The sequence below is a fragment of the Monodelphis domestica genome, chromosome 7 (assembly GCF_027887165.1).
Source record: "Monodelphis domestica isolate mMonDom1 chromosome 7, mMonDom1.pri, whole genome shotgun sequence".
In the NCBI taxonomy this organism is placed as follows: Eukaryota; Metazoa; Chordata; class Mammalia; order Didelphimorphia; family Didelphidae; genus Monodelphis; species Monodelphis domestica.
In genome coordinates, this window is record NC_077233.1 from 208,156,045 (window position 1) to 208,180,990 (window position 24,946).

The window sequence follows — 24,946 nt, forward strand, 5'->3', positions numbered from 1 at the left end:
GTAGATAACATTTTTCATTATGAGTCTTTTGAAGTTATAGTGGATTACTGTATTGGTCAGAGTTACTAAGTCTTTCACAATTGATTATCTTTATAATATTGCTATTCTTGTGATGTTTTCCTGGTTCTGCTCTATTCACTTTGTATCAGTTCATATAAATCTTCCCAGGTTTTTCTAAAACCATCTCTTTCATTTCTTGCAGCACAATAGTATTCTATTACCTTCATATACCACAACCTGTTTAGCCATTCCTCAAATGAAGGACATTTCTTCAATTTCCAATTCTCTGCTACCACAATAAGAACTGCTATAAATATTTTTGCATATGTGAATCTTTTTCCTTAAAAAAATCTTGGGGTAAAGACCTAGTAACAGTATTTGTGTCAAAAGGTAGAGTTCCCAATCGTTTTCTAGAATCATTGAACCATTTCATACCTCTGTCAACAATGCATTAATGTACCTATTTTCCAAAAGCCTTTCTGATTTGTCATTTTCCTTTTCTGTCATGTTAGCCAATTTGATGGGTGTGAGGTTGTACCTTGGAGTAGTTTTAATTTGCATTTTTCTAATTATGAGTGATTCAGAGCTTTTTTTATGTGACTATTGATAGTAGTGATTTCTTCTGAAAACTTCATATCTTTCTTTTTTACAATTTGTACTTTCTTCATATCCTTAAACAACATTTATCAATTGGTGAATGGGTCTTATTTTTTATAAATTTGGTTCAGTTTCCATTTGTGCAAAATCTTTTACATTTGATATAATCAAAATTATCCATTTTATCTTCTACAAACCTCTCATTCTTCTGTTTGGGCATGAACTTCCCCTGAACTCCATAGATATGATAAATAATTTCTTCCATGGTTCCCTAAGTTGCTTCTGACTTTACCCTTTATGTACAAATTATATGTCCACTTTGACCTTATCTTTGTACATGGTGTGAGGTCTTGGTCTATGCCTAATTTATGCTACTCTACTTTACAAATATCTCAACAGTTTTTATCAAATAGTTCTTGCCCCAGTATGGTATCTTTTGAGTTTATCAAGCACTGGTTACTGTGCTCATTTGCTTCTGTGTATTATGTACCTAATCTTTTTCATTCCATTTCTTATCCAGTATCAGATTGTTTTTAATGATTACTACTTTGTAGTATAGTATGAGATCTGGTAGTGCTAGGCTCCTTTCCTTCATTTTTTTTTCATTGATTCCCTTGATATTCTTGACCTTTTGTTCCTCCAAATGAATGGATCTTATTTTTTATAAATTTGGTTCAGTTTCCATTTGTTAACATTTTGTTATTATTTTCTCTAGTTCTATCTGTAAAATAATTCCTTAGTAGTTTGGTTGGTATGGCACTTGAATAAGTAAATTAATTTAGGCAATATTATTTTTATTTTTATTATATTTTATTATATATATTATTATGAGAGTAGCCATGTTCTGCAATTATTTTAAATGAAATGTCTCTTATCTCCTTTTGCTGAGTTTTATTGATGATATATAGAAATGTGGTAATAGTTTGTGTGGATTTATTTCATCTCCTGCAACCTTGCTAAAGTTAATTGTTTTGACTGTTTCCTCATTGCCTTTGCTTATTCCTTCAATTTCTTTTTCTCATCTTACTGTTATAGCTAGCATTTCAAGTACAATATTTAATAATAATAATAATAGACACAATTGCTTCACTTCTGATCTTATTCTAAAGGTTTCTATTTATCCTCATTACTTACAATGCTTACTTTTGGTTTTAGATAGCTACTATTTAACATTTTTTTAAAGCTCCATTTATTCCAGTGCTTTCTAGTGTTTTTAATAGGAATGGGTATTATATTTTGTTAGAAGTGTGTTTTTTTTTGCATCTGTTGATGTAATCATATGATTTTTGTTGTTTTCATTATTGATTTGGTCAGTTCTGTTTAAAGTTTTCCTAATATTGAACCAATCCTACATTCCTAGTATAAATCCTGTTTGGTCATAGTGTATGATCTTTGTGATTATATTGGTATTATCTCCTTGACAGAATTTTATTTAAAATTTTTGCATCAGTATTAGGGAAATTAGTCTAGTTTTCACTCCTTGTTTTTGCTCTCTCAGGTTTAGGTATCCAAACCATATTTGTGTCATAGAAAGAATTTGGTAGGACTCCTTTAATTGTTTTCCCAAATGTATAGTATTAGAATTCATTGTTTTCTGAATTGTTTATAAATCCATCCTGTCCTGGGTTTTGTTTTATTTTTCCTCATTTATGGATTGTTCAATTTCTTTTCCTAATGTAGGGTTATATAAGTACTTTATTTCCTTTTTTGTCAATCTGAGCAATCCATTTCATTTAGATTACCAGTTTTATTATAAAATTAAGGCAAAATAATTTCTAATAATTTAATTTAATTTTTATTTTTTGTGTATTTTATTCTTTTCACTTCTGATTTAGTAATTTGGTTTTCTTTTTTTCTAAATCAAATTAGTCAATGGCTTATCCGTTTTATTTATTTTCATGAAATAAATAAGTTTTATTTATTAATTCAATGATTTTTTAGCTTTAATTTTTATTAATTTATCTATACATCTTCAGGACTCCTATTTTGGTATTAATTGGTGATTTAAAATTTGATTGGTTTGTCTGATTTCTTGATTAGTTCTTTTTCTCTTTTATTCATAAATTTTGAGATAAAAACTTTTCCCAAAGTACTGGTTTGACTGTATTCCAGAAATTTTGGCATTTTGTTTCATTGCTGTCATTGCTCTTAATGAAATTAGGTCATTTCTGTGATTTGTTATTTGATCCACTCATTCTTTAGGATTAGATTATTTTGTTTCCAATTAATTTTTAATCTATGCTTTAAATATCTTTTGTTGAATGTTATTTTTATTGCACTTTGATTCCAAAAGAGTACATTTAATACTTCTAAGGTTTTTTTTTATACCCTAATATATGGTCGGTTTTTATGAAGGTGCCATGTACAGTTGAGAAATAGGTATAGAGCTATTCCCCATTTTATTGTACTTCACTTTATGGCACTTTGCAGATAGTGTTCTTTTTACAAATTGAAATTTGTGTCAACTCTGTGTCAAGCAAGTCTATCACCACCATTTCACCAACAGTATATATTTATATTGTCTCTTTCACATTTTAGCAATTCTCAAAATATTTAAAACTTTTTTCATTATTATTATATCTATTATGCATAATCTGTGATCAGTGATTTTTGGTGTTGCTATTATAATTGTTTTGATGCACCACAAACCCCACCCCCATTTGTTATGTATGTTCTGACTGCTCTACAGATCAGTAGTTCCTTCCTTTCTTCTTATCCTTCCCTCTCCCCTGGCCTCTCTATTCCCTGAGACACAACAATATTGAAATTAGGCCTATTAATAATCCTATCTAATGGTTCTAATGGTTCAAGTGAAAGGAAGAGTAGATTGATGAGGCAAACTTTATTGTTGTCTTTATTTAAAGAAATTGCCAAAGCTACCCCAGCTTTAAGCAACTACCATCTTGATCAGTCGGCAGCCATCAACACTGAAGCAAGACTCACCACTGACAAAAAGATTATGCTTAGGATTTTTTAACAATAAAATATTTTTAAATTAAGGCATTTGTACTGTTTTTTTTAAACATAATGCTATTGTACACTTAATAGTAAGTGCAAACATTGTAATGTAATCATAACTTTTACATGCATTGGGAAACAAAAAAATTCCTGTGATTCGGTTTATTGTAATTATTAGCTTTATTACAGTGGTTTGGAACTGAACCTGTAGTATCTTTGAGATATGCCTGTACTCTTCTCTATTCTCAGTATTCTCCAGACATCTATTACATATAACTTTTATAAAATTCTATTCCTCTCCTTAATTTTTAGTTTATTTTATAGTCAAACGTATCTTGATCTAAAAGAGTTATTAAATTGAGATCTTCCACTAATATAGTTTTACAGTCTATTTCAGTGATGGTCATTGTTTTAGAGACCGAGTGCCTGGCCCTGCCCCCACAGACCTTGTATTGTGCCCGCCCCACCCCCAAGCCATGCCTTTCCACCCACACCAGGTGCTGGGTGTACCCCCACCCCTTTACCCCACACAGAGGAAGGGGAAAGTCTTGGGCTGCAGGGTGGATGAAGTGAGGAATGTCCTCAGAGAGTATAGAGAGGGGGCGGGGAGTGGCCTGAGCTCTCTGTTCCCCTCCAGCTCTGCCACCTGTGAGCTGCCTACCTTAACCCCCACCCCACCCCTTGCACTACCATTGGGTTGCTGGGGGGAGGGGCAGATCATATGAGAAATGTCCTCAAGTGAGGTGGAGAGGAGAGGGGAGCAGCTCTGCCCAAGTCCCTCTGCCTGAACTCTGGGGGGTTGGGGAGGATGGCCTTGGGTTCTATGTGCCATCTTTGGCACCTATACCATAGGTTTACCATCACTGGTCTATTTCTTCCTATAACCTATTTAGCTTTTCCTTTAAAAATTTGAATGTGGAGGTGTGTGTGTGGGGAAACAGCTAGATGACTCAATGAATTGAGAACCAGACCTAGAGACAGAAGGTTCTGGGTTCAAATTTAGACTCAGACACTTTCTACGTGTGTAACCCTGGGTAAATTGTATAACCCCCATTGCTTAGTCCTTATATTAAGGCAAAAGATAGGGATTGAAAAAAAACTTTTTATTTTTATTTTTATTTTATTTGGGGGTGGGGGGGGTGGGTAGGGCAGCTAGGTTGCTTAGGAAATAGAGCAAGCACCAGGCCTGGAGTCAAGATTTGAATTCAAATCTGGCCTTGGGCATTTCTTAGAACTGAGACCCTGGGCAAGTTACTTAACCCTTTTTGCCTTGGTTTCCTCAACTGTAAAATGAACTGGAGAAGGAAATGATAAATTATTCCAGTAACTTTGCCAAGAAAACCCCAAAGGGGTTATAAAGAGTCAGAAACAAGTGAACAATGACAAAATGCCATTTGGTGCATATATGTGCAGTATTGATATTGAGTAATTGTCTATAGTAATTGATTCACATGTCTATTGATATTATTTTTTAACAAAATATGATTTTCCTGATTATCTCCTTTGATTAGGTCTATTTTTGTTTTTTCTTTGTTTAAGATCATGATTGCTATCCTTCCATTTTCTCCTCCATAGTAAAAACTTTTCTTTTGTAAGGTCTCTTATATGAGATAACTTCCCCCATTTTCCTCTTCTTTCCCTCTTCTTCCATTGCTTCTCTTTTTCTTACCCTTCTATTCTTCTTTTAAGATCATCCTAGCATAAATGACTCACACTTAAGCCCTCTAAATAAGACTCCTGACTGCCCTGATGATGATGATATTCATAGGGATTACATGTATTATCATTCCATACAAGAATGTAAATGTAAGCAGTTCCTTATGATTTCTCTCATTTACCTTTTTATGTTTATTTGAGTCTTGTTTGAATATCAGATTTTCTATTTAACTGTGGTCTTTTTTTTTTTTAATTCTGAAATACATCTAAGACCTCTATTTTATCAAATATCTTTTTTCACCTCTGTGGGGTTATACTCAGTTTTTCTGTGTGAGTTATAATTCTATCTGAAATATATTCCAAGATCTTTGCTCCTTTATAGTGGTATCTGCTAGATCTTGTGTCATCCTTACTGGAGCTCCACAGTGTTTATTACACTCCAGTCCCTTTTGGTACTTTTTTTTTTCCTTAATAAGAGAGCTCTGGATTTGGGCTCTTAACATTCCAGGGAGTTTTTATTTTGGCATTTCTTTTAGAAAGTAAATGGTGAGTTCTTCCAGTTTCTACATTGCCTTTTAGTTCTAAGAAATTTGGGCAGTTTCCCTTTGTAATTTCTTGAAATATGATATCTAGGTTTTTTTTTATTATAGCTTTTAGGTAGTCCAGTAATTTTCATTTATTTATTTATTTAATTAAAAAATTTTTTTTAATTAATTTTCCGGGTCATTTGTTTTTCCTTTGAGGTATTTCACACTTGGTCATTTTTTTTTATTCTATTGTTTCTTAATGTCTATGGAGTCATTAGCTGATTTTTAAGGAATTATTATCTTTGGTAAGATTTTGTACCTTTTTTTAAACCATTTAGCCAATTCTAGTATTTTTATGCCTCTTTTATCAAGATATTGATTAACTCTTTTTTCATCATTTTTATTGCTATAATTTCTTTCATTAATCTTTCTTCTACTGCATTTACCCTGATTTTAAAAACCATTTTTTGTCTTTTAAAAACAAATCTTTTTTTTTTTAGCTCTTCTATGAAATTTTGTTGGATTTGTGTCCAATCTGTATTTTTCCTTAGAGGTTCTGCTTGTAGATATTTCTAAGTTATTGCCTTTTCTGAGTTTGTGTCTTGCACTTCCCTAACACCATAGTAGATTTTTATGGTCAGGTTCTTTTTGTTGTTTCATTGTGTTTCTTGACTCTGAACTTTATTTTAGATTTGGGCTCTGTTCATCTCTGGGGGTTGGGGGTACAGGAGATGTCTGGCCTGAGCTTAAGTCATCTGTGTCCTTCCTTAGCTTTCACAGTCCAGGTTGGGCCCCTATAAGTTTTTATACTTCCAATGTGGTGTGATCCAAGGGGAGGTCTGGTTACTGCACACCTGCTCTGGGCTCTGACCTTTACCTAAGTAGCATCCTTGCTCCCTTGTGACCACATTTGTTCTTCTTGGCCCTATAATTACTACCTAGAACTGGGTAATGGACAACGAAGCTGCCAGCTGGTGCCTGATCCTGAGTCCAAGTGCTGGTACAGAAGTTCCCTGGAATCTCTTCCTGACCTAGTGTTCAATCCCTTAAACGGTTTCTGTTTGCTCCCACCGTCATCACTGCTGCCATTGCCCACAGCCAGTGCTGTTTGTGCCACACTACATTTCATTCCTAGCTACTTACTACTACAGCTTCTGCAGATCTCTTTCTGTCGTTTTTTGCTCCCTTGGACTAGAAAAGAACTTGCTGTGATTTTTTCCCCCATTCAGAATTTAGTTGGAAATTTTAAAAAAGAAACTGTTGCAGAGGGGAGAACTTAGTAAGAATGCTATTCTTCTGCCATCTTGACTTCACCCCTTTCCTCTTTAAGATTTTTTTAAAATTATGAACTTCAAAAATATGAACTTCTCAAGAATCTTCAATGGCTCCTGACTCTCTACTGATAAACATTAAAAAACTTTAACCTAGATTTTAGGGCACAATTAATCTATCTTTCTAACTCACCTATACTGCTCCCTTTCTATGCTCTACATTTCAGCCAAATTAGACTACTTTCCTTTAAAATGAAATCTGAGGTATCATGCCTCTGTCTTTGTTTATGTCATTCTTTCTTCCCCATTAATTTCCTTGTCGAAATTCTACCTATCTTTCAAGTTTGATTAAATTTTTTTCAGACTACCTCTGCCAGAAGTAATCTCTCCATCCTCCAAGGCCTCATAGTACTTTGTACCTCCTTTAAAACAATTAACATATTCTATTTTATGTATCATAATTATTTCTGTGTATATCTTATCTCCTTTATTAGATTACAAGCTTCTTCAGGACATTTATGCCATCTTATTTAATTTTATTTTTCTTTCGGTAACTACCATAAGACCTTCCACATGGGAGGTCCTCAATAAATGTATACTGACTTTGTTTAATTTAATGGTCCAAGATTAGAATTCATGAACTGTATCTCTTTTTGGAAGAATATATATATTTTGTTCATAAAGGGGACACAGAGGCATTTAAAATCACTTTTGAGTAGTTCTGAGCAATCAGCTTCCCTTCAGGGTATATTCTTTTTGAATTTCATCACTAGCTAAGGAATAGTTGCTTCCCAGTTGGGCAGCTAAGCCAGTTATTTGTGTATAGTGTCACCTTGTGGCAAGTCTTGAATTGCATCCATTAATTGTTTTTTAAATTTTTGTTTTTTACATGTAATGACAAATTTTGACATGTTTTCCTGACATGTTATCTCCCTCCCATTTCCCTTCCTGGTGCTGGCAGGCTTTTCAGTATGGGCTGTACGTGTATTATCATGTATAATATATTTCCATATTGTTCATCTTTGTGAATAATCTTATAAAACCAAAACCCCAAAACATAAAACCCAAATAAACAAGTGAAAATGTGTATGCTTTTGTCTGCATTCCTATTCCAACAGTTCTTTCTCTGGGGGTAGATAGCATTCTTTGTCATAAGTCCCTTAGATTTGTCCTGGATCATTGTACTGCTGATAAGAACAAAGTCTGTCACAGTTGATCATTGCAGTTTTGCTGTTACTGTGAACAATGTTCTTCTGGTTCTGCTTGTTTCTCTCTGCATCAGTTCATGAAGGTCTTTCCAGGTCTTTCTGAAATCATCCTGTTCATCATTCTGTATAGCACAATAGTATTCCATCACCATCATATGCCACAATTTGTTGAATTGCATTCATTCAACAAATATTGAACCCTTGCTGGTTATATAAATATGCTGGTTACAGTGGAATGGAGTATGATACAAAGAATATGGTCCAAACTTTGAAGGAGCTTAGAAAGTAGTTAGAGACAAGAAATTAGCATCTACGTATGTAACTAGTAATACAAGGTAGCATATGATAAATGTCAAATGAATGGTATAGACAATACAGTGATTCCAGAGAATAGAGATTATTCCAGGTTGAGTTTTGTCAGGGGAAGTTTCACAGAAGAGGGCCTTGGAAAATGGGTAAAATTTAGATGGGCAGTCAAGAAATCAGGGAGGGTCTTGTGAGGGAAGGACACAAGGAATGGTGTTACCAAAAGCTTTACGTTTGGGAGCTTTACAAGGAAAGTATTTGGAGACAGTGATTTAGAATAGTCTGGTTGAAGTAGAGGAAGGGTGATCTCTCCCCACTACAGCCCATTTTCAACACTAATGCCAAATTGATAAATACATAAAGCTCAGATATAGCCATGCCACTTTTTTGTTCAAGAAGCTCCAGTGGCCTTCTGTTGCTTCTAGGATAAAATACAAATTTCTTTTTGGCAAATGGATGCTAGAGTCCTTTCATAGAAAGATCAACAGGACCTGATTATGGGTCAGGAGAGTATTCCATTCCTGAGACTGGATAATGAATCAGGGAAGTTGGGAGGGAGTTGCAGTTTGGTGGGAAGATAATGAAATTTATTTTAGGCATGTTGGTTTTCAGAAGGTTCTATGATGAAGAAGTTCTGATCACAATGAGAAGGGAAGTTGAGATGAAGAAGTGGGTGAAGATGGGGGACAGCAAGGCAGAAGAGCCTTTGAATCCCAGAACAAATTTATCCTTACTGAGGACATTAAAGGAAAGTCAGAAAAAGACTATTAGAGGAGCTAATGGAATGAATGACTCTTTACCCAGTATAATGTCCCTTCATCTGCTGAACCAGTAGAGGGCAATCTCCGCAGAACTCTGCTGACCCTACTCTTCCCAGGAAAAATATATGGGATACACAACAATCAATTTAATCTTAGCTGGATTGTCAAGGAATAGGAAAATACACAAACCTGAAATGAAATAGCTTATTTGTTTGTTCAGGGAGAAGTGCAGAACAGGAAAGTGGAGTAGAAAACAAATTAATAGAGGAGCCAAAGAACTCTGGGAGAGTACTGTTCTTTCCTTCCCCTTTCATGAAGATGTGAGAATTGGAGTTGATTATCTGTACTTCTCTGGGTCTAGTTCTAGTCCCTTCTAAGATTTGTCTTCTTACTATACCCCACCATGCCCAGCTTTTTGTCTTTCTATGAAACCCCAACCTTTCCCTTCATAATTCACTTACAGCTTAGAATGTGGGGAGACAGGAACCTGGAAACAGTGTGTTATAGCTGCTACGGGAAATCCTCAGGGCGGGAGAGGAAGGGAACTCAGAAACTCTGGAGTCTGGGAGAGAGACAGGAAGTGCCTCTCTAGGAGCCAAGGTTTCTGTCATCTCAGTGGGAATAACCCTTTACTTTCCACCTGCCAAAGGGATAATATTGAATAAAAAAATTAAAGTGGTTTTCATTTCTCACATGAACAAAAAAAAATACCTGCTCATATTTTGACTTCATTAAAAAGAGTTGGGAGGTAGAATGACAAGATTTATCCAATTAAAAAAAGATACTATAGAAATATCCCTTAAGAAAACTTTCTGGGATTGCCAGACTAAATTAGTGCTGAAAACCAGTATAATCTTAAAGAAAAGAATGACTACAGTTGGCTTAACCCTGATGGGACTTTTGCTCTGTACATAATTTTGACCACAGAATAAATGTCTTGAGGCAGCTAGGTAGCACAATTGGATATTGATTTGATTGATACTAATAGAGAAGATAAGGATATATATATGTATATATACATATCTATCTATCTATCTATCTATATATATATCTCTATATATATATATATATAATTTCCTACAAAAGAGCACTGTCCTTGGTATATAGATCTAATCTTATACTAAAAAAGGAATTCTGGTCCAAAAGAAGCAAGAATCCAGAGACAGTAAGGCATTAGGTCATATACTTGAAAGTTAAAAAAAGAAAAAAGCCCTTCCAGTTTTGTAATTTCATCCTTGTATTCTTGTTCTCCAGGTAGGGGCTACTAGTCTTCTTAGAAGGGCTCTAATGATTTTGATGTGCTAATTAGGTTTATAGGAACCTAGGAGCACAATAGTTAAGTCTCTCCATGCCTTCCAAGGCCTTTTTCAAGTGTAAATTATCTGTGTGTGTTTGATGGATGCTGAAGATGTGTAGTGAGCTGACTCAGAATTAAATAGGAAGAGTGAACCAGATTGCATCAGGGAAATTACCCAGAGTTTAAAAATTGATATAGTCAAATCAAAAATGCATTTCTTATGCAACTACCATGTGTCAAGATTCTGCTAGGCATTGGGAATACTAATATAAAATGAAAAATGGTTCCTGATTTCTGGAAGCTTCCATTCCACAATATAAGTATAAAGTGATAAATTACATGCATGAGTATTTGAGGAGGAAAAGAGAACTAATAGGGGAATCAAGAAAGGTTTCTCATAGAAAATGGTAGATGAGTTGAAAGCTAGAGAAGAGAGACCAGAATGCTTTCTAGGTATTTGAGAAAGTCTTTGAAAAGGTCAGAGATAGAACGCCATGGATGGGGAATGGCAGATAAACAAATTAGTTAGAACTTAGTTTGTAAATGAGGTGTAATGTGCAGTAAGTCTGGACAAGTAAGCTGGAGACATTGTGTGAAGGACTTTAAATGCTAATAGAAGAGTTTGTATTTTATCTTAAAAGGCAAAATTCACTGAAAGCTCTTGAGCAGGGAGGGCTTTTGAAAGGTCATCTTGGCAGCTCTATGGAGGTTGGTTATAGAGAGGAGAGACTGGAAGCTGTTTCAGGGGTTCAAGTAAGGTGAAAGTACCTTTCAGGGCAGTGATCTTGTAAGAAGAGAGAAGGGGACATATTTGAGAGCTCTTGTGGATATAGGATAGACAAGCTTGGGAATTGATTGGGTAGAGGTGGAGAAAGTAGTAAGTAACAACTCAGAAGTAGTAAACCTAGGTCTCTGGAAAGATTGTGGTGCCTTTAATAAAAATAAAAAAGTTTGGAGAATAGGTGAATTTAGGATGAAAGATAATGAGATCCATCTTGGATATTTTGAGTCTGAGATGCTGATGTGATGACATCTAGTTGTCGATATCCAAATGGCAGTTGATATAAGATTGGACATTAGAAAGAGACTAGGATCTGGGAGATAATAATCAAACCCAGAGGAGTTAGTGAGATCACCAAGAAAAAGGATATATATATAGAGAAAAGAGGACAAGAGTCATGGAGGACATCATTGATTAATGGAGGTCATGGGTCATAATTCAGGAAAAGAGACTGAGGAGTAGGTTGAAAGGTAGGAGAAGAATCAGGAGAGAGAAGTTTCATAAAAACCCAATGAAAAAAGAGAATGTAGTTTGAGGAGGATATTCAACATTGTCACATATTTTGCAGGAATGGTCAAAGAAGGATGAGACCTGATAAGAGCCATCATTTTAGCAATTAGTATCTAATCTTGAAGAGGGAAGTTTCAGTTGAGTGGTGAATTTGGAAGAGAGGTTAGAATGAGAGGAAAGCAAATGGAAACAGTGACTATAGATGAACACTTTAAAAATGTTTATTTTTAAAATATTTTTCCATGTTTACATAATTTATTTTATTTCCCTTCCCCCCTCCCAGATCCATTAAGCACTTCCACTGGGTTATACAAATGTTATCACTTATACCTATTTTCATATTATTCATTTTTGCAATAGAGCAATCTTTTAAAACTAAAACCCCCAATCATATAACCATATACATAAATAAGTCATTTGTTTTTCTTCTGTGGTTCTACCCACAGTTCTTTCTCTCTATGTAGATAGCATTCTTTCTCATAAGTCTCCTGGGATTGTCTTGTAGTAGCAACGTCTATTACTTTGGATTTTTCCACAGTGTTTCACTCTCAGTGTATAATGTTCTCTTGGTTCTGCTCATTTCACTCTCCAGCAGTTCCTGGAGGTTCTTCCAGATCACATAGAAATCCTCCAGTTCAACATTCCTTACAGCACAATAGTATTCAATCACCATTATATACCACAATTTGTTCAGCCATTCTCCAATTGAGGGACACCCCCTCATTTTCCATTTTTTGCCACCCCAAAGAGCACAGCTATGAATATTTTTGTACAAATATTTTTCATTATTATCTCTTTTGGGTACAAATTTAGTAGTGGGGTTGCTGGATCAAAAGGTATGCATTCTTTTAAAGCCCTTTGGGCATCGTTCCAAATTGCTTTCCAGAATAGTTGGATCAATTCACAGCTCCACCAGCACTGTATTAGTGTCCCAATTTTGCCACATCCTCTTCAACATGTATTATTTTCCTTTGGTCATACTGGCCAATCTGCTAGGTGTGAGATGTGAAAAAAAAATGTGAGAACACATTTTTTAAAGGTCACTCTGCTTGTAGTGATGCTAAAGGAATACATGATCTCCAAAACATAACAATTATGGGTGAACTTTAGTTCACCAGTAGGCATGATAATAATAGTCTGCATCAAATTGACAACAGTGGCTTTGATCAACAAGAAGTGCTTTAAATATAAAATAAAACATTCTAGATAAATGACCAGAAAAAGAAATGGATAAATTAAGATTTATCCAGTTTTTAATTTAATTTAATTTTTAAATTAAGAAAAGAATTGCTAAGAATAAGAAGGCACTTGGGATCTGTATCAGCATATAAAGAATACCCACACCAATAACTAATCTTTAACTCTTTGCTCTTTTCCTTTATCTGTTAAATTGCCACATTTAATCTAGCCTACTGCAGCATCACTCTCATCCATCTCTACTCAGCTACCCTAATTTAAGCCTTTATTATATTCAAGTGAGGTCAACAAATAATTACTAAATATTTACTATGTGCCAGGCACTGTGCTCAGTTCTAGGAACACAAATCAAGAAAAAATAGAGAGCAAGAGAGAGTGAGCCCTGGGAGGAACACATCAAAAATCTTTCACTTGGATTATCAACAATAACCTTCTACAGCCTTCTTGGTTTCCCTTCTTCTAGGCTTTCTCCTCTTTAAGCCATTCTTTTAAAAAATTTTTATTTAATTGATTAATTAAGACCATTTTTCCAAAGTTACAAGATTCATGTTCTTTCTTCCCCTCCTCCCGTCTACGTCCCCAATCATATCCCTATCGACCCAAGCATTTGTTTTTCTTCTGTGTTTCTATTCCCATCATTCTTCCTTTGAATATGGATAGTGTTCTTTCTCATAAGTCCCTCAGAAATGTCTTATATATAAGATAGGCACTTGAGAAATATTTGTTTGAATGGAATTCAGTAAGTAGAGAGGAAAAAATAAAAGTAGCCTACTTCTATATAATGCTTTAACAATTTTCAAAGCTCTTTTCTAATTAACAACCCTGTGTGGTGAGTTTAACAATGACCCAACTTATTTTACAGATGAAGAAACAGGTTCAGAAACATAATCAAAATCATGTAACTCTGGTAAGTGACAGATCTGAGGCTCAAATTTATATGATATATGATATGATCTGGTAGTGATCAAAGATACTGAAGAAAAAAAACCACAGTGGATAGAAAGCCAGGCCTGTACTCGGGAGGATCTAGATTCAAATCTTACTTCCTAACTCTGTGACCCTGGGTGAGTCACTTAATCCCAGTTGCCTAGCCCTTACCTCTCTTCTGCCTTGAATTGATGCTTATTGATTCTAAGACAGAAAGTAGGAGTTTAAAAAAAAAAAGAAGAAAAAAATAATTGAGGAATGAAGTCCCAGAGGATAGAAGAACATTATTAAATTGAGAATATAGCTTGGAAATATTTTATAAGACAGAAAGTGGAAATAATCAAACAAACTCTCATTAACCATCAACTTTGTGCTTGACACTGCTAAATTCTGGGGATACAAGTACAAAAACGAACATCTCTGGCTTCAAGGAGTTTATATCCTGTGAGGAGAAACAACATATATAAAAATATTTAAGATAAGGTCAAAGTCATTTTTTTGGAGGAAAAACTATCAAATGATAAGATTAGGAAAGACCTCATGTAGGAGATGGTATTTGAGCTGAACTTTGTAGGAAACTAGGTCTTCTAAGAGGTAAGGACAGAATATATCTCAGGCATGGAAGGGCAATTTGTATAAAAGTTTGTATAAAGATGATAGGTGGAATTTAATTTTATTTTATTTTATTTAAGAAATAGCAAGAAGGCCAACTTAAGTAGACTGAAAAATGTTTGAAGAGGATAAGCCTAGAGGGGCAGCTAGATGGCTCAATTGGTAGAATACCAAGCCTGAAGTCAGGAAAACTTATCTTCCTGAGTTCAGATCTGACCTCAGATACTTATTAACTCTGTGACCCTGGGCAAGTCACTTAACTATGTTTGCCACAGTTCTTCATCTGTAAAATGAGCTGGAGAAGGAAATGGTAAATTACTCCAAGATCTTTGCCAAGAAAACCCCAAATGGAGTCACAAGGCATTATACATGACCAAAACAGCTGAGCAACAAAAATAAACCTAAAATGATAAGTTAGCACTAGGTTGTGAAGGTTTTTAAATGTCAAAGAAGTTTTTATTTAATCTTGGAGTCACTGAAGCTTATTGAGTGATATGGCCAGCCTTCCAGACTTGGGCTTTAGGAATATTTCTTTGGTAGAAACATTGGATAATGCCTTGGAAAGGGGAAAGATTCAGGCAATGGAGACTAAGGGGGCTAATGTAATAATTTAGTTGAGAGATAATGAGAATCTGATCTAGTATGTGGTGGGAGTTTAGAGAAGAGGGTGGAGGTGAAAGTTGTGGAGATGGATCTGACAGAATTTAGAAATTGATTAGATATTTGGAGGTGAGTGAAAATGAGGAATGGAGGATGGCCCAAGAATGCAAACCAAAGTGACTAAAAGGATGGTTATACCTTTCAGAGAAATAGCAATTCAGAAGGCTGGATTTTTGGAGAAGGCTGATGAATTCTGTTTCAGACATGTTGTTTGCAGAACCTATGGGATATCTAGTTGGGTATGTCGAATAGTCAGTTGAAGATTCAGGACTATAATGAAGAATAAAGAATAAAGAAAAAAGTAGTTGCAGAGAAAGCCTCTTACATTTAGTGTTGAGAAAGAAGGAGCTCACACTTGATTACCTCAATTAACAGCAGCAGATAATACCAACTGTAGTGAGTAAGATTGGGAGTTTGAGGAAAGTGGGGAGGGGGAGAAAACATGTAAGTAATTAGGTACTTCTAGATATAAATAAATGGAAATATCATAGGGGAAAGTACTGGGGGGAAAATCTAATGGCAATATAAAAGTCAAGACTGGCAATGGTCCGGGATACAATGAATGACATTGGCATCTTTGACGTCTGACCAAGCTCTAAGCATTCCACAAAGCCTGTTTCTGTTGCCTTCATGGCTGCTGGAACAGTTTGTTCTCATCTTCCTCTTCCTGAAGTCGAAGTCTTCACAGGCTGGGGGTAGACATCCCCCTAAGTCACTGGCTTTGAAGCCTGTTGGTTACCCTCAATCCTTAGCCCATTTGCCCAGGATGATTGTATTGATCAGAGTAGCCAAGTCTTTCAGAATTGATCATCATTACAACTTTGTTGTTACTGCGCACAATGATCTCTTGCTTCTTCTCACTTTATTTTGCTAGTTCATATAGGTCTTGCTATGATTTGTTCTGAAACTACTCTCCTTGTTATTTCCCATAGCACTATGAATCTCTATTACAATCATGTCACAGCTTGTTCAGCATTCTCCAGTCGATGAGCATCTCCTCAATTTCCAATTCTTTTTTTAAATTTAAATTTTAATAACACTTTTTGTCTTGGAATCAATACTGAATCAGTTCTAAGGCAGAAGAGTGGTAAGGGCTAGGCAATGGGGGTCCAGTGACTTGTCCTGCGTCACATATTTAGGAAGTGTCTGAGGCCAGATTAGAATTCAGGACCATCTTGTCTCTAGGCCTGGCTTTCTATCCACTGAGCCACATAGCTGTTCCACAATTTCCAATTCTTTGCCCCTACAAAAATTGCTGCTATAATTATTTCTATACCTACAAGCCATTTTCCTTTTCCTTTGATCTCTTTTGGGGTAAGTTCTCAGGAGTGATATATTGCTGGATCAAAGGGTGGCCACTATTTTACAGCCCTTTGGGCATAATTCCAAATTGTTCTCCAGAATAATTTTATTAGTTCACTATTCCATTAATAGTTTATTAGTGTATCTATTTTCCCACATCCCAAATCAGAAGTATTTGACACTTCTGATACTTCAGAGTTGCTTAAATTTATACTTTTTTAATCAACAGTGATTTAGAGCATTTTCTTATATGACTATAGATAATTTGATTTCTTCTGAAAATTGCTTGTTTATATGACCAATTATCAATTGGGCAATGGGCTGAAAATATTTTAAAGAAAATAATCCCATCTGGTAGAAGCACAGGCTCAAAATCATTTGAGTCTTGGGAAAGGATATTGGATTCCTTTTAAATAAACTCAATGTTCAGAGTAGGGTCTGAACCCAGGTCTTCTCAGTTCTAAGGCCAGATTTCTCTTCCCGGTGCTATGCCATCTGCTATTGACATGAATAACAAGGGAAACATAATTGAGTAATAAATACATGTTTTGCCTTCATACATAGAGGGAGGAGTGAAACCATCTTCAAACTCCAGGGAGCTTTTAATAAAACTCCTTAATCCTCATTGTTCCTTCTATAGCATGTTGGAAGAGAGACACAGTCACTTTGAACTCATGTTCCAATAATAAAAATATGAGGATGTAATGTTATCTACTTTACTGAGATGCACATATAGTAATTCTCTGGATTTGCTTTCTTGGAGCAAGGTCAGTAACCTCTTATCCTCAGACTTCAAGAATATATCTAATAGTTTTAGGATACCTTTCTATAAAACAGTTGGCTAATTCCTCTCATCTAGTACCCCAGTTCCATTTAACTAATATCAATTAAAACACGGGATCTTTTCTATGAAGATATGGCAAAAAGAGAAGTAAAAACATTTTCTACACTTGGTGGCACAAGTAGAGAGCAGCACACTCTTCTCTATATGACCATTGTCTCTGGCTTAAACTTAATGCAATATCTGTATAGCACTCATTCCACCAAATGTGGGATAGCCAGCAGATAGATGAGTTCCCCTGTCTGATCTTGCTGGGCCGGGTCCCTCAATTTTTTGCTCCTAACTTGGGTTCTAGCACCCAGACTTCTAGTGACTTAATCTCCAAACCTGAATTTTACAAGGTTGTAGCCTTCATCTAAAATCTCCTTCTCCTAAAAGCAGGAAAGGACAGACAACTCACAAAGGCAGAAACAACAACTGGCTCATCTACTCATGGCTTCATGTTGGCTCTGGTGAAAGAGAGCTTGAGACCTCTCCCCCACCTCATAAACCCACAGAAACTTGTCCTCCTCAAATACCAGCCTCAATAGAGAAAAGAAGAAACACTTGCGCTGGTTAATGCCTTTTGAATGTTTTCCAGGTTCCATCCTCTCAAATTCCTTTTAAAACACAAATATGGTACTGATACCTAAACCAGGACAAGCAAAAACAGAGAAAGAAAACTAGGCCAATCTTGCTAATGAATATTGATGCAAATTTTTAAAATAAAATACCACCAAAGAGATTACAGTAATATATCACAAAGATCATACATCATGCTCAGATACAATTTATTCCAGGAATGCAGGACTGATTCCATATTAGAAAACCATCAACATAATTTGTGTACGTGAATAATAGATCCAACAGAAATCATCTGATTAATCTCAGTAAATGCGAGAAAAAGCCTTTGACACAACACATCTATTCCTATTAAAAATACTAATGAGCATAGGAATTAATGAGCTTTCCTTAAGATGATAAATAGTTTCTAAAACCATTAGCAGGCATTATCTGTAATGAAGATGTTAGAAGCCTTCCCATTAAGATCAAGAGTGAAACAAGGATGCCTATTATCATCGCTAGTATTCAATATTGCACTAGAAATACTAACTATAGCAAGTAAAGAATAAAAAGGAATGGGCAAACTATCACTCTTTGCAGATGATAATGAAATGCATAGAGAATCCTAAAGATTCAAATAAAAAACTCTTGAAATAATCAACAACTTTAGCAAAGTTGTAGGATATAAAACAAATCCACATCAGCATTTAAAAATATTACCAATAAAGCCCAGCAATAAGAGGTAGAAAAAGAAGCTTCACTTAAGTGAATTGTAAATAATATATAATATTTGGGTGTCTACCTGCCAGGAAAAACTCAAGAATAATGTGAACACAATTACAAAACACTTGTCACAAAAAATAAAGTCAGATCTAAACAATTGGAGAAAATATGAGTTGCTCTGTTGGTTGAGCCAATTTAATAAAAATAGCACTTACCTGGTTCCAGCTCTACTCTTGATCAGAAAGCTTGCTGTGGAATTTCTGCACATGTTCCAAAGATTGTGAGGATTGTATCAGTCAAGTATCCTGTGCATGCATGTAAAAATGAAGCTCATAGGTTGGTCTGCCCCTTTCCCCCTCCCCCCACCCCCTCCCCTTTACATGTGGATGCCTCTTGGAGCAGGCTGGTATTCTCTTGAGAACCCTAGGGGTAGACTAGAGAATAAAGCCTCTCATTGAGTTCTGGTATCCTCAGGATTCTGCCACAATCCCTGGGTTCAGGAATGCCATCTGAGGGCTGCTCTACAGACTTTTGCCCTCCTAGCCTCTATTAAATCCATCCCATATGTATGCATGAGTGCCTGTAGCAGTCCTATTTTTTAAACTCTTCCCCCCCCCCCCCCCATCCCACCAGTGTTCTCACCTAGTGATTCTGGGTCCAGACCTGTAACCTACCAGGACATAGAGTCCAGGAGTTTTTCTCATTAACCAATTCCTGGGCCCCAGGGAATCCTAGGGAATGAAGTCTAAACACTTCAGCTGTGTCAGGAATTTTGATGTTATAGATTTAGTAAAGTAAGAAATTAACTTCTAAAATATGAATAATTTATTAGTGTGGTGGTAAGAGCATTGGAATATGTGTCAGGGATTAGGATTCCAGTCTCTTATTTTACCACTGTTTTCTCTGTTAACCTTTGGCAAGTCACTTAACCTTTTTGAACTTGGCCTATCGAGGCGAGAACATTGGGTAAGGTGGTCTCTTGAGTTCTTAGTTAAAATTTCTGTGATTTAATGATTATGAAATATGGTTGCACCTATTAAATATAAAGTATGATAACCTAGCTCTTTGATGTACTAAATACCAAGAGAAATATAAGACTTAATTAAGAAATTAGTTATTTGCTGGATAGTAGAGGATCCATGTGAAGGCTACAGCATGGCTTTTTTTAAAAGAGCTTACAATCTTGGGAAAAATTTTTCTTTTATGAAACAGGTAATATACAATAAATGCTTCAAAAAGAGAGAGACCATTGTGTTCTGGCATAGTCAGAGAACGCTTCATAAAGGACATGAAATAGATTTCAAAAGCGTTGTCAAACACAAAGCCTATAAGTGATCCAAGTGACCTGAACCAGATTAAAAATGTAATTGGGAAATGTTGAACAAACTAAATAAAAATATAATAAACATAAATAATATTATGGTTTAGAAAACTGTTGATATTTAGTCCCTAGGGATCCTTATATCTATATTAGTAGGTCCTGTTTCTATTTGAATTTGACACTAATGCTTTAAAGGATGAATAGAATTTTGAGTAGTCTCCATAAGAGAAGGGATATTGTTCTATCAGGGTAAATAGTGAAAACAAAGCCATTGAGACAGAAATGAACCCAGAGTGGAGGCTAATGAGTCCTATGTTATTAAAATTGAGTATGCATATTGGGGAGGAATAGGAAATGGGGATGGAAAGGTCTTGAAAACCTGGGCTAACGTTTGCATTTGAAGGAGCAAGCAACAGGAAACCATTGTTAACTTCAAAAAATTTTTTTACTTAGTCTCCACCACCAAAAAACATTTTAATAAAGTGCATAAAAATTTTTTGTGCACTACCACAAACTTCACATTGTTTACAAATATCATTGTAGGCTAACATGAAGAAAATAGTGTTTTAAGAAAGTAGCTTAGCAGCAAAATTGTTTGGAAAGGAAAGGAAAAGCTGAAAACTGGGAAAACCACTTAAAAAGATCTTGTAGGTATATGTTGATAAATCCCTGTAATATGAAGAGAGGACTGAGAATAGAGAATGAGACATTTCAAAGGAAGGAATTACTTGGTGATTGTGGATGGTGAGAAAGTGGACCTAATGAATGGAGAGAAAAAGATAAAGCTGACTTTCTAGGTTTCTACCTTGAGAGTTTGGATAATCACAACTAGTATAGAGCTTTGCCTAGAAGATTTTTTTTTTTTGCTTATAAGTTTTGAATATATGGTGGTAATGCTTTTGGCAAAAATGTATCACTTTTAAGAAAGCTGATCTAGTTTCTGGGAAAGATGATGCCCTTGCTTTACATGTATTCTTCATCCTATTCTTTCCTATCTTCTCCAGTACTTTGCAATCTCAGTCTTCCCTTTCCCCTTTCCAGACATTAACTTTCCCCCTTCTACTTCTGTCTTCCCTATTTCCTTCAAACATGTATAATGTGTTTACTCTGGTCTCAGTCTTTAAGAACTCAGGAGTTTGTGAGGTTTCTCTTCTCTATGCATTGGTAGGAACTTCCATTGGCTGTTTCCCTCCATTATGAAGGCAGGGTGAGGGGTATTAGTTGTCCATAACTAGCATGTCATTTCCTTTTAACCATTTGACACCAAGTATTTTTTTCAAAGGAATATTTACTTCATAGATACATACCAAGAACTAATATAAAAACAACTTTGGAGGCATCATCTCCCCAGTATTACCAAGGTCTTTTGGAGGGGATTAGGTTTAAAATATAGTTTATTTCTCATATTATGTTATATTAAATCTTTTCACTGGGATAGAGTCCCCAAAATCTCTCTTTGGGGTGCCAATGCTAGTAGACAAATCTAACCTGGATTCTGATTCCCAGACTGATGTAGCTCCCTCTGATGATCATGCTGGGGGCTTCTTTCCTTAAATCAAAAAGATGGGGAAAAAAGAACCAACTCCCCCCCAAAGTCTTTACCTCCATTTTATAGAAGCTCACTTTTAAGACACAGCTTGAGCATAAGTGCTGGTAACTTATCTCCCAAATTCCTCTGTATTTAATATTTATTCTGTATACACTTATACATGTATATATCGTATACATCATCCTGTCATTAATTTACAAAAATTGAATAGGGATTGTTTCATTTTTCGTATTTTTATTTCCAAAGCCCAACACAATGATTTGGTAGATAGTAGATGCTTAATTAGTTTGTTGATTGATTGATGAAGAAGTCAGTTTGGGATAAATCAAGATACCGATGATAAGAAGATAAGAAGAATTTAATGGTTGGAAATATGGGTGCATGGAGAATGCACTAATTTCCATTATTTGAAACAGAAAAATCCTTTTGTAGGGAATAGGGGACCATCAAAAGTTTGTGAACAGAAGAGTGATCTGATGAAAATGTTGTTTTAGGCAATTTAACATGACTATTAGAGGTTCAGGGTTATTGAAGTATGGAGGACTGGTAGGGAGAAGAGACAGATGTCAATTAGGAGGATGTAAGAGTTGGATGAGAGATATACACTAGAATTGCAGAATCTCAGAGTTGGATGAGACTGTAGAAGTCATCAAGACAAATCTCCTACTTCATGCAGTAATCCCCTTTATAGCATCCATGACAGGTAGTCCTTAGAATGTTCTGACTAAGGAAATGGGATTAGAAAGGAAAAGATGGATTCAAGAAACATTGTGAAAGAAGAACCAATGGAACCAGTAAGATGGGGGAGAAGGGAGGAGACAGAGAAGGAAGCAAGAAAAGATAACTGAGTCTGGGGGACTAGGGAAGATGGTGATGCTATTAAAAGAAATAACGAAATCAAGATTAGGAAAATCAGACAAGTACCAGTGGAAGGCTTGACCTGAGAGATTACTGGTTCCTAGATATGGCTGTTTCCTAGATATGGCATTTTCAGCCTCTCTTAGCACATTACACTTGGGCAATTAAGATGTGTGTCTGGGGGGGCAGCTGGGTAGCTCAGTGGATGGAGAGTCAGGCCTAGAGATGGGAGGTCTTAGGTTCAAATCTGGCCTCAGACACTTCCCAGCTGTGTGACCCTGGGCAAGTCACTTGACCCCCATTGCCTAGCCCTTACCACTCATCTGCCTTGGAGCCAATACACAGTATTGAGTCCAAGACAGTAAGTAAGGGTTTAAATTAAAAAAAAAAAAAAAGTGTATCTGGACAGTGGTAATAGGAGGTGGAGCTAGATTTTAGGGATCATCCTCATCCTGCCTCAGGGAAGGAAGGTTATGAGATCTACTCCATTGAGTGAGACTACCAGGCAACCCAACTAAGAATTAAAAAAGAATCTGTAAGCATAGTGAAGAGGAAGAGAGATATCTTTGGGAGAGATAGAGAAGACTATAATAAAGATGGTTGATATTTATTTAGTGTTTTATGGTTACTAAATTTTTATGTGTGTTATCTCATATAATTTTCACATTGAAGGAGGTGAGGTACATATTATCTTCATTTTGCTGATGAAGAAACTGAAGTTCAGGAAGGTAAAGATGACCAAGCACTTATAGGTCAGGTCGAGGGCACCTGAACTCAGGTTTTCTGACCCTAAGCCAATGCTGTTTCCTACTGTTTACCAGGCTGCTGTGAACAGGGATTGTAGAAGAACATAGAAGATGGGGTGGTGTTGTGGGTTGGGTGTGGAGATATATAAAAACAAAGACCATTTCTGTCCATGCAACTTCTAGATAAATGGTAATTAGGATTACTGACTATCCTGCTGTCCTTTAGAAAGGAAATCCTTATGGTTGTACCAATAGGAGAACAGAGACAAAAATATTTGGAAACAAAGGTGTTGTATAAAAAAGAAAAAGAAAGAAACCAAAACATTTAAAAAAGAAAAACCTTTATTGTGTGTTGCTGCCTCCGCCACCTAGATACACAGTTCAATAGTATTATTGAGGATATATTCTTTCAGGAATATGACCTTTTTAAAGATGTAAGCATCTGGGGCACAGGCAAAACATGGTGCATTAAAATGTTTTGAGACAATTAAAAATGCAGAAAGACATTCATTTTAACAAATGGCCCCCATAAAAGCCAAGAGAAGATTCAGTTACTGGTGGAGCTGGGACCCAAACTCTCATCATAGAACTCCATCAGGTACTCAGATTTATTTATTTGTATAATTAGATTTCCTTTTCATATTTCTTAGATATTTAATTTGAGCAAATAATTTCACATTTAGGCTATCCTTTCCTGCCTCCACTCCAAGCCTTCTGATAGCATTAGTACTGTTCTTAGCTCCTAGGCTCAGGCAGCCCCTGTCCCTCTCCACATTCGGACCCAGAATAAGGACAGGGAACTACTGAAACCTCTCCGGGAAAATCGGCACGGATGGATCAGATATCCGGTTTTCTGGAAAATGTTGCCATGCCCTACTTAGAAATGAGAATTGAATCTGGAAATATTTTCGAGTGTTTTGAGTTTCTCCCTAAGCTCTGTCTCCCACCCCAAAGTCCTCACGATCCTGCCTCCTTACCTTATTCTTTCTTACTGTGTAAGAGTAAATATCGATTCCCAGCTCCCTGACTTCCACTGTTCCCCTTTTTTCTGGTGCTGTGGGCAGTGAAGGGTTAAATCCCATAGAGCTGGCGCTCTGACTCCAGGCTAGAGGGGCCCGGGAAGCTGGGGTCACTTCCTGCTCCGTCCCAGTCACCCTGAACTGGTCCCGGGTCCTCAGACTGGGATCGCCCCCTGAGAAGGACCCCAGAGTCCTCAGCGCCTAGCCAAAACCCTAAGGCAGGATACCTAAGGGGTTAAGTCCCCTGGGGCTGTATCCTGCCTTTCAGCTTTTCCCAGCCCCCAGAGCCGTGAGTCGGGGACACCTGGGTTCATGGGAAATGGGGGCGGTCGTGAGGGGCCTGAGTGGCCTAAGGGGAAAGACAAAGAACCTAGGAGGACTGGGAAGCTGGACACCTGGGTTCTGGAAACAGTTTCCTTTCCTCATCCTGTTCCCCTGGGTGGGGGGCGGGGGCTGTTAGGGTGGAGGGAGAAAAGGAGAGTGCTAGAGGATTCTGGGTAGAGAGAGAGGGGGTCTAAGCTGATGGGGAGGACTTTGAGGCTTGAGCATTCTGGGAAAATGGAATTAAACCCAAAGAGAGACTAGGGGTTCCAGGGCAGGATCTCTTAATGCTTCAGTTCTGAAAGAAGACCCGGGTTCTGAGAAGGGTGCAAGGATTATTGGTGTCGGCTAGAGCTGTGGTTGTAGATTGGAAGGTTTAGTAGGAGAGAATTGGGATGGGGATGTGGGGCAGAATTCTTGAGTTCTGTTAAGAGAATTGTGTCTTGGGATGAGTC

At 36.4% G+C, this 24,946-nt stretch overlaps 1 protein-coding gene and 2 long non-coding RNA genes across 6 annotated transcripts in view; 1 reads left to right on the forward strand and 2 right to left on the reverse strand.

The window, feature by feature from the left end:
- Window positions 1-24,946, forward strand: part of ZNF629 (zinc finger protein 629) — a 43,731-nt gene that overhangs the window by 9,824 nt on the left and 8,961 nt on the right. The window contains exon 1 of one of the 3 annotated variants that reach the window (XM_007498505.2): window positions 24,210-24,459. The exons of the other annotated variants lie outside the window; for them this stretch is intronic. The gene's annotated coding sequence lies outside the window, so the exon portion shown is untranslated. Of the gene's footprint in view, window positions 1-24,209; window positions 24,460-24,946 lie in introns of those variants that run through there. 3 annotated transcript variants of the gene reach the window in all.
- LOC130455617 (uncharacterized) lies at window positions 7,993-10,019 on the reverse strand. Its single transcript, XR_008913676.1, has 2 exons — window positions 9,746-10,019; window positions 7,993-8,339 (listed from the first exon to the last, which is right to left on the reverse strand). It is a non-coding gene; the product is annotated as an uncharacterized LOC130455617 (long non-coding RNA).
- LOC103096291 (uncharacterized) lies at window positions 12,221-24,233 on the reverse strand. 2 transcript variants are annotated; one of them, XR_008913677.1, is made up of 3 exons: window positions 24,129-24,233; window positions 18,893-18,982; window positions 12,221-12,864 (listed from the first exon to the last, which is right to left on the reverse strand). It is a non-coding gene; the product is annotated as an uncharacterized LOC103096291 (long non-coding RNA). The 2 variants fall into 2 exon arrangements; XR_001623385.2 differs by lacking the exon at window positions 12,221-12,864 and adding an exon at window positions 15,108-15,538.